This window comes from Schistocerca gregaria, chromosome 2 (assembly GCF_023897955.1).
Source record: "Schistocerca gregaria isolate iqSchGreg1 chromosome 2, iqSchGreg1.2, whole genome shotgun sequence".
NCBI lineage: Eukaryota > Metazoa > Arthropoda > Insecta > Orthoptera > Acrididae > Schistocerca > Schistocerca gregaria.
This window is the reverse complement of record NC_064921.1, coordinates 1,019,576,938-1,019,584,292: the sequence shown is the minus strand read 5'-3', so window position 1 is coordinate 1,019,584,292 and position 7,355 is coordinate 1,019,576,938.

Here is a 7,355-nt window from a genome sequence, read left to right as displayed (position 1 = left end):
GCTTTGAGAGATTAAGTAGTGAAGGCAGAAGAGGATCAAGTAGGTAAAAAGACGAGAGCTAGTATAAATCCTTGGGTGACAGAAAAAATATTGAATTTAATTGATGAAAGGAGAAAATATAAAAATGCAGTAAATGAAGCAGCAAAACGGAATACAAACGTCTCAAAAATGAGATCGACAGGAAATGCAAAATGGCTAAGCAGGGATGGCTAGAGGACAAATGTAAGGATGTAGAAGCTTATCTCACGAGGAGTAAGATAGATACTGCCTACAGGAAAATTAAAGAGACCTTTGGAGAAAAGAGATCCACTTGTATGAATATCAAGAGCTCAGATGGAAACCCATTTCTAAGCAAAGAAGGAAAAGCAGAAAGGTGGAAGCAGTATATAGAGGGTCTATACAAGGGCGATGTACTTGAGGACAATATTGTGGAAATGGAAGAGGAGGTAGATGAAGATGAAATGGGAGGTACGATACTTTGTGAAGAGTTTGACAGAGCACTGAAAGACCTGAGTCGAAAGAAGGCCCCGGGAGTAGACAACATTCCATTGGAACTACTGACAGCCTCGGGAGAGCCAGTCCTGACAAACCTCTACCATCTTGTGAGCAAGATGTATGAGACAGGCGAAATACCCTCAGACTTCAAGAAGAATATAATAATTCCAATCCCAAAGAAAGCAGGTGCTGACACATGTGAAAATTACCGAACAATAAGTCACGGATGCAAACTAGTAACGCGAATTCTTTACTTTGCAAAAATTTCCGCTTAACTTATCTCCGGCCTTGGCCAACGTTCGGTACCTATAACGATTTGAGCTTCGGCGCTTTGTATTAGCGCTTAGAGCTCTTGTTCTTAAGCAGCACAGCGACGAGAATATTTATAACTACTCTGATCGTTATGTCTACCCTCTTCTTGCATCCGCCCTGCACCCTTTGAGACTGAAGCCCTTTCTGAACTTTCCTGGGAAACCTCCAGCCTAAAACCCCATCAAGTCCATTCCACACAGCCACCACTACCCATGTATCCGCCTCCTGTATGTAGTGGACTCCTGACATATTGAGCGGAACCCGAAACCCCACTGCCCTATGGCGCAAGTCGAGAAATCTGAACCGTCTGCGCCACAGATTCAGATACTCTACTCGGCTCTGTACCAAAGTTCTGCAATCGGTTCTGTCGCCGATGCTACAGACGTTGAGTTCTGCCCTCATATCGAAAACAAGACTGGCAGTCTTCACTATTTGAGCTAGCCATCCGAAACCATAGATATTCTCTTCTGATCCAAAGAGAAACACCTCGTTTGTAACGACATGGGCCACCATATGCAGCTGGTTGCACCCTGTGGTCTTCTTGGCATTCAGATGCACTCGTTCCACATCTGGAATGGGTGCTTCCAATTCTAGGCAGACTCTTAGGGGGCACTATTACGTTGCTGACATTGGAGCTCCTAACTGTCAGTAATCCAATCCTGTGTGAATGCCCAAATCTTGAGAGCCGCAACGCTTCCTCTGGAACAGGCAACTGGCTCAAGGTCTTTGTTAGCAGCAGACAGCACCCAAGACCTGTTCGCCAAGCGAACAGGGAAGACCCTTCGATCAGCCCCCTGGAAAATTGTCCACTGTCTACCACACCTTGATAAGACCTCCCACTCGACCAAGGCAGAGGGGTCATCCTCAATGGGGGCAGTTACCGGGGTCGCCACAGTAGTGGACCAATCCATGAACACGAGGGACATGTTGGATGTATCCTGCACCCCCATCTCTGGCCCCATAGAGATGCCCATTGGCAACGGCCTCAAGCTCTATGATTGAAGCCCGAACCGCCTTGAGCTGTAAGCTCAAAGCTGAACGCGGCAATATCAGTCCCTATGTATAATGAAGATGGTGAAACTAGAGACAGTAATTAAAGAACTGTGGCTACTAGATACACAAAAACACAAGAAATTTAAAGACTTAGACTAAAATGCGCACAGTAATGAAAAAGTAAGCCGCTTGTTGTTATTAGAAGCTAGTTAAAAAACACAAGCGAAACGATATGCTCACATGTGATCGCTGACGAGACGGGAGTGGATGATCAGCTACCGGGCTCTACAATTGTAACTGAATGTTCAGACGAAAAGAAACGCTTGTAGCGATACAATTGGCGGAAATGTACTGTGCACAATTATTGAATTGCGGAACCGTTGCTACTAGATACGCATGCGAAAGACGTGGTAGCACTGATGTTAGTACTTATGTGCACCCGCCGAGACAATTTGGTCATTTTAGTCCTTTTCAGTAACCTGACGCTTTTTGGGTAGTCGTTTTACAGAGAACTGCGCTCAGATTGAAAACGTCGTGCATCTCCTATGGTATTTCCAAGAACCAATGCAAGCATATAATGAAGATGCCCGATATAAAACTACTTGGAAAGAATATTCAAAAGTTTCCACATGGTTGTTTGTTTATTTGAAGCGAAACGCAATACCTTTGAAAAGGAAGCGAGGAACAGAAAAACTCCAACACAACCCTCCTACAGCTTTAAGTGCACTGAGGGGACAAATATCTCAAACCATGATGGCCTGAGATGGACCCTGTAGAACCAGTTTGCGACACTTTTCGGGTTGTGTACGAATTTAATGCGAGTTATCTGATCAAATTCATCCGGACATCTACTGGTAGACATTAATATGGGGAGTGTCCACACTTCGTCTTTATGACGTCTTAAGCCTGCTGGGTACTGTGACGTCTCGTTTTGTCTCGGCTAGATGGTGATGGTTGTCTCAGTCGAGATGACGTGGAACGGCGTCCGTCGATCACGACAACGCCAATCTGTAACTATTATAAAAACAAACTCCTCGCGCGGTTTGGTTATTTTTCAGATTCTGTCTCTTAAAACTGATATCAACGTCTCGATGGAGCAGCACGCCGTAGTGTGGGCACCGCTCTTGCTTGTAATTAAAACAATGGTGATCGATGTCTATCGATCTTCGCCACTCATAAATATAACGACTGCACCACTCGATAACGCGATGACTCCCTTGATCTGAAATGATAACCAAAAGTCCTTTGGGTGTTCGCGACTGACTTTTCAGTTCACGCAAACTTGCTGACTGTAGTCCTTACGCCCGTTTCGAGAATGGGTATTCAAACGTTGAAAATATGATGTCTTGAATCATCAATTCATCACCCAAGCCGATGTCACATCACAATTTTTGCGAGAATATTGACTTGTTAATTACTATTCCGTTGTCAAGGCATCGCTACGTCGCGTATTCAACTACACGACGTAATTCCAGAGATAACATATCCTTGAGAAATGTTCAGAATTGGTCGTGTTTCGGTGTAAACTTATTGCTGTTTACAGTTAAATTGTCACTAAATCACTTTTCACTTTTATGTTATCCGAAGAACCAGTTAATTCCACAAATGCACTTTAACTGTCCATTACATGATGTATGTGACACGAAGAATTAAAGTTGAATTTAAGTTTACTGTTCTTCGAAATTATTTGTCCCTACACTGAGCACACAGACCGATTTTTCAGCCAGGGAATTGCGTCTATTAGCATCAGAAATTCTGACTTTGACCATAGCTTATGACAACACGGAGCAATTGTAGGTTGTTCGTGATTGCGTTTATCTGTTGCGTACTCAAGTCTGTGATTTTACGGCAGTCAGACTTCAGATTAATACTTCCAACCGTAAAACTTGTAAACTTCAGATCGGTTTTAGTACAATCTAGTAGCGCTTAACATGTATACTAGTATTGCAAGAGTACAAGAGAGAAGCGAAGTTAACATCTCCATTGCCGAGTTACATTGTAGTCGGAGCGAACTTACAGCTCGATGCGGCTACAAATCTCTTCTAGGATAAACGTTATCTTTGGTCAGTTTATGGTCTGGATTGTAACCTTCGTAAATAATATATTTTTGAAATTCTTTCTTTAAAGTTTCTGTTTCGTATCTAATGGTATTCTTTCATTCAGTCGTTTCTTGATGATATGCATTAGTATTTACATAACATTCTTGTTAATCAAATTGTCAAGAGCGTAAATTTTGCTGTCAGTAACTGTCATCATTGTCAGAATGACTGATTTTTCTACTTCTTTCTGCAGCAAAAGGGTGTTCATTATGGGTTCTATAATTGGAGTGTTACAGTACACTTACAGTTAAGTGTCTGCGGAGGGATGGCAGCCCATTCTTCCTCAAGAGCCGAAACCAGAGCAACAGTGAAGTGAGATGCAGCCGCTTGGAGCGAACTCGACGTTCTAATTCATCTCAAAGATGTTACATAGGGTTTCAGTCAGGACCCTAGGCAGGCCACTCTTATTTTGAGAATGTTTCTTTCCATAAACCATTTCTTCAAAGATGCTGTTTTATGATAGCTTGCATTATCATGTTGGTACAAACAATCATCGCATCTCAATTTTCTTCTACTGTGCACGGGGCACAGTGTTGTGAAATATCCTGATGCATTTAGCGTTTACTTAAGTGCAACAGTAAGAGCATGTTCTAACCACGGAAAACATCTCCGTAGTGTAACACCAACTCCTCCATAGTTCATTGTTGGCACTACACTTGAGGCAATTAACGATCTCCAAGAGTTCACCAAACACTAACCAGCTCATCGGATTGTCACGGGGTATGGCGTGATTTGCAACTCCGAGTCACTCGTTTCCAGTCATGCACAGGCCAGTGGCGTCGTTCTTGTCATCGCCTCAAGCGCCGTTTAGTACTGCCTTCAATGTGTGGCGTATAAGGAACTGCTTGAGCACTGTACTCCATTCTCTTTAACTGCTTATAAGCACAGTCATCGTGCTAGGTGAACTGCTTGTAGCACTCAGGAACTCACGAGTGGTTTCTTCTGCTGATGTCATGCGATTTTTTGCAAGCCCTTTCTGCAATGCCCGCCGATTTCTGTTCTTCGGTATCCGGAGCTTCCTTGTCTTGGGTTGGCTATAGTTGTTCTTTATCGTTTTCACTTTTCTGTAACGTAACCAACGTCGACTTCGGTGGCTTTAGAAGGGTTGACATGTGTCTGGCATATCTGCTTCTCAGGTAGCATCCAGTGTAAAGTTCACATTCGAAGCCACTAAGCTCTTTTGAGCGACTCAATTTACTGTTATTGCTTCTCCAGTGACAACACAGTACTCTCCGCCTCCTTTTATACTGACGACCCCCCCCCCCCCCCCAAACATCTCCGCAGTACGGAGGAGTGTTCAGATACTTCTGTTCAATTATTGTAGATTATAGTGCAGAATATACTCACTCTGAAAAGAAGACATCGACTAGTGGAATGGAAGAAGTGTATGTCTTCCACCCGTTTACTGTAGGATATGAATGACAGAGTCAAGAAGGGTCACCAAATTCCATGCGCTAAAAGATACACACAGTTACATGACACAACTGGTACCCATCCAGAAAAGGAAGGTCGTGTAAGCAAAAAGTTTCAAGCACTCAGAATGGATCAACTCAGTGTCCCATGGCGAGAACATTAAGAGACACATCTTCAAAAAACTTAGAAGAAAACTTCATACGCGGGTAATACCAAAAGTAAGGTCTCTTATTTTTTTATAAGTACATAGACCTGTTTATTTCTACAATGGTTTACATCAGTTTACAGCTTGAACATTTAGCTATTTTTCGACATAATCACCATTTCTGTCGATGCATTTTTGTAGACGCTGTGGCAGTTTTTGTATGCCCATGCCATACCAGCTCGCCGCCATGCTATTCAGAAAGCTATGAACTGGTGTGATCGTTGCTGGCTCTCAGGTGTAAAGTGGTATGTCCAGGTTTCGTCACCCGTGACAATTGAGTCCAGAAACTTGTTCTGTTCGGCTGAAAATCGGTGAAGAAATGCGAGGAAAGCATCAACTCGTCACCGCATACGTGGCACCCACCTTGCGCACACTTTCCGGTAGTTCAGTGTTTCCGTTAAAATTCTGTGAGCGGTGCTTCGGGAAACCTTTAGGAGCCAACGTGCAGATAACATCCAGGGTGATCCGCCGATCTTCACGCATGCTTTGCTCAACAACCAACACTGTTTTCTCAGAAACTGACGTCTCCCGCTCCTTTGTTCGTCGTGAATTTCGGTCCGACCAGCTGCAAACTCTCTACACCACTTACGAACATTTTTGACATCCATGCAGATTCACCATATACTTCGTCAATTGGCGATGGATTTCAATCAGCGCAGTGCCATTTGCATTCAAAAACCGAATAACTGCGCGCAATTCGCAGTTTTTGGTGGTAAGATCCAACGGGAGCTCCGTTCTCAACGGCTGCCAAGCCAAGACTGAGAGCCTCAGCGCGGTGTGCGCAGGATTAGACACAGCGCGTAAAGCACTCTTCATAACAGTGTGACCAACTGCCACACAAACAGAGTTCTGTACTTTTAAACAAATAGAGACCTTTCTTTTGGATTAAGGCGCTCAGTCCGGGACCGCGCGACTGCTACGGTCGCAGGTTCGAATCCTGCCTCGGGCATGGATGTGTGTGATGTCCTTAGGTTAGTTAGGTTTAAGTAGTTCTAAGTTCTAGGGGACTGATGACCACAGCAGTTAAGTCCCATAGTGCTCAGAGCCATTTGAACCAATTTTTTTTCATTTGGAATTACCCTCGTACACCGGTTCCATTTTTTCCATCAACCTGGACACCGCAACGTAAGATGTTTGGCAAGAGACTGATGAAAATTTAGGCGTCCAGATTCGTAACATTTCTATTACCAACACCGATGTGAGTATACTAATTATACACCAGTACTGCGCAAGCCGTCTGATGGTGCTTCTGATAACACTAACTGATGCCACCTTCCGTGCTCCAGTCGCAAATAGCGCGTTTCAGGAATGATTGTTGGCAAGCCTCTGTATAAGCTCCAATATCTCGAATCTCTCGTCGCGACCACCTCGCGAGATTATATGGGAGGAAGTAATAAGTTGTCTATCTGTTCACGGAAAGTACTCTTTAGACTTTTCGATAAGTGAATCTCTTTGTTGCGCACAACGCCTCTCTTGAAATGTCTGCCACTTCTAACAACCCTACCACAACAAAGGTCAGAATTTAATAACGATTGTGGTGTTGCTCACGCTGCTAAATACTGCATTTTAGGGCAACAACAGTCATATTATGTGGCAGGTGTCATTAGAGCACAGTTAATAAAGTCATTTCATGTAATAATCAAAAAACTAGGCACTAATCTTTTTGTGTTTCCCACGCACGTCTCGTCATCAAATCATGGCTCAATCGTTGAAAATCTAGGTCGTTATGATTCCAAGCTCGGATGCAAAGAGGCCTAGGTTTTATTCTGCTATATTCAAAAGTTTTGTAGATGCGCTTCACAAACCATTCTTGAAGATTACACTTTTGCTGGACAATG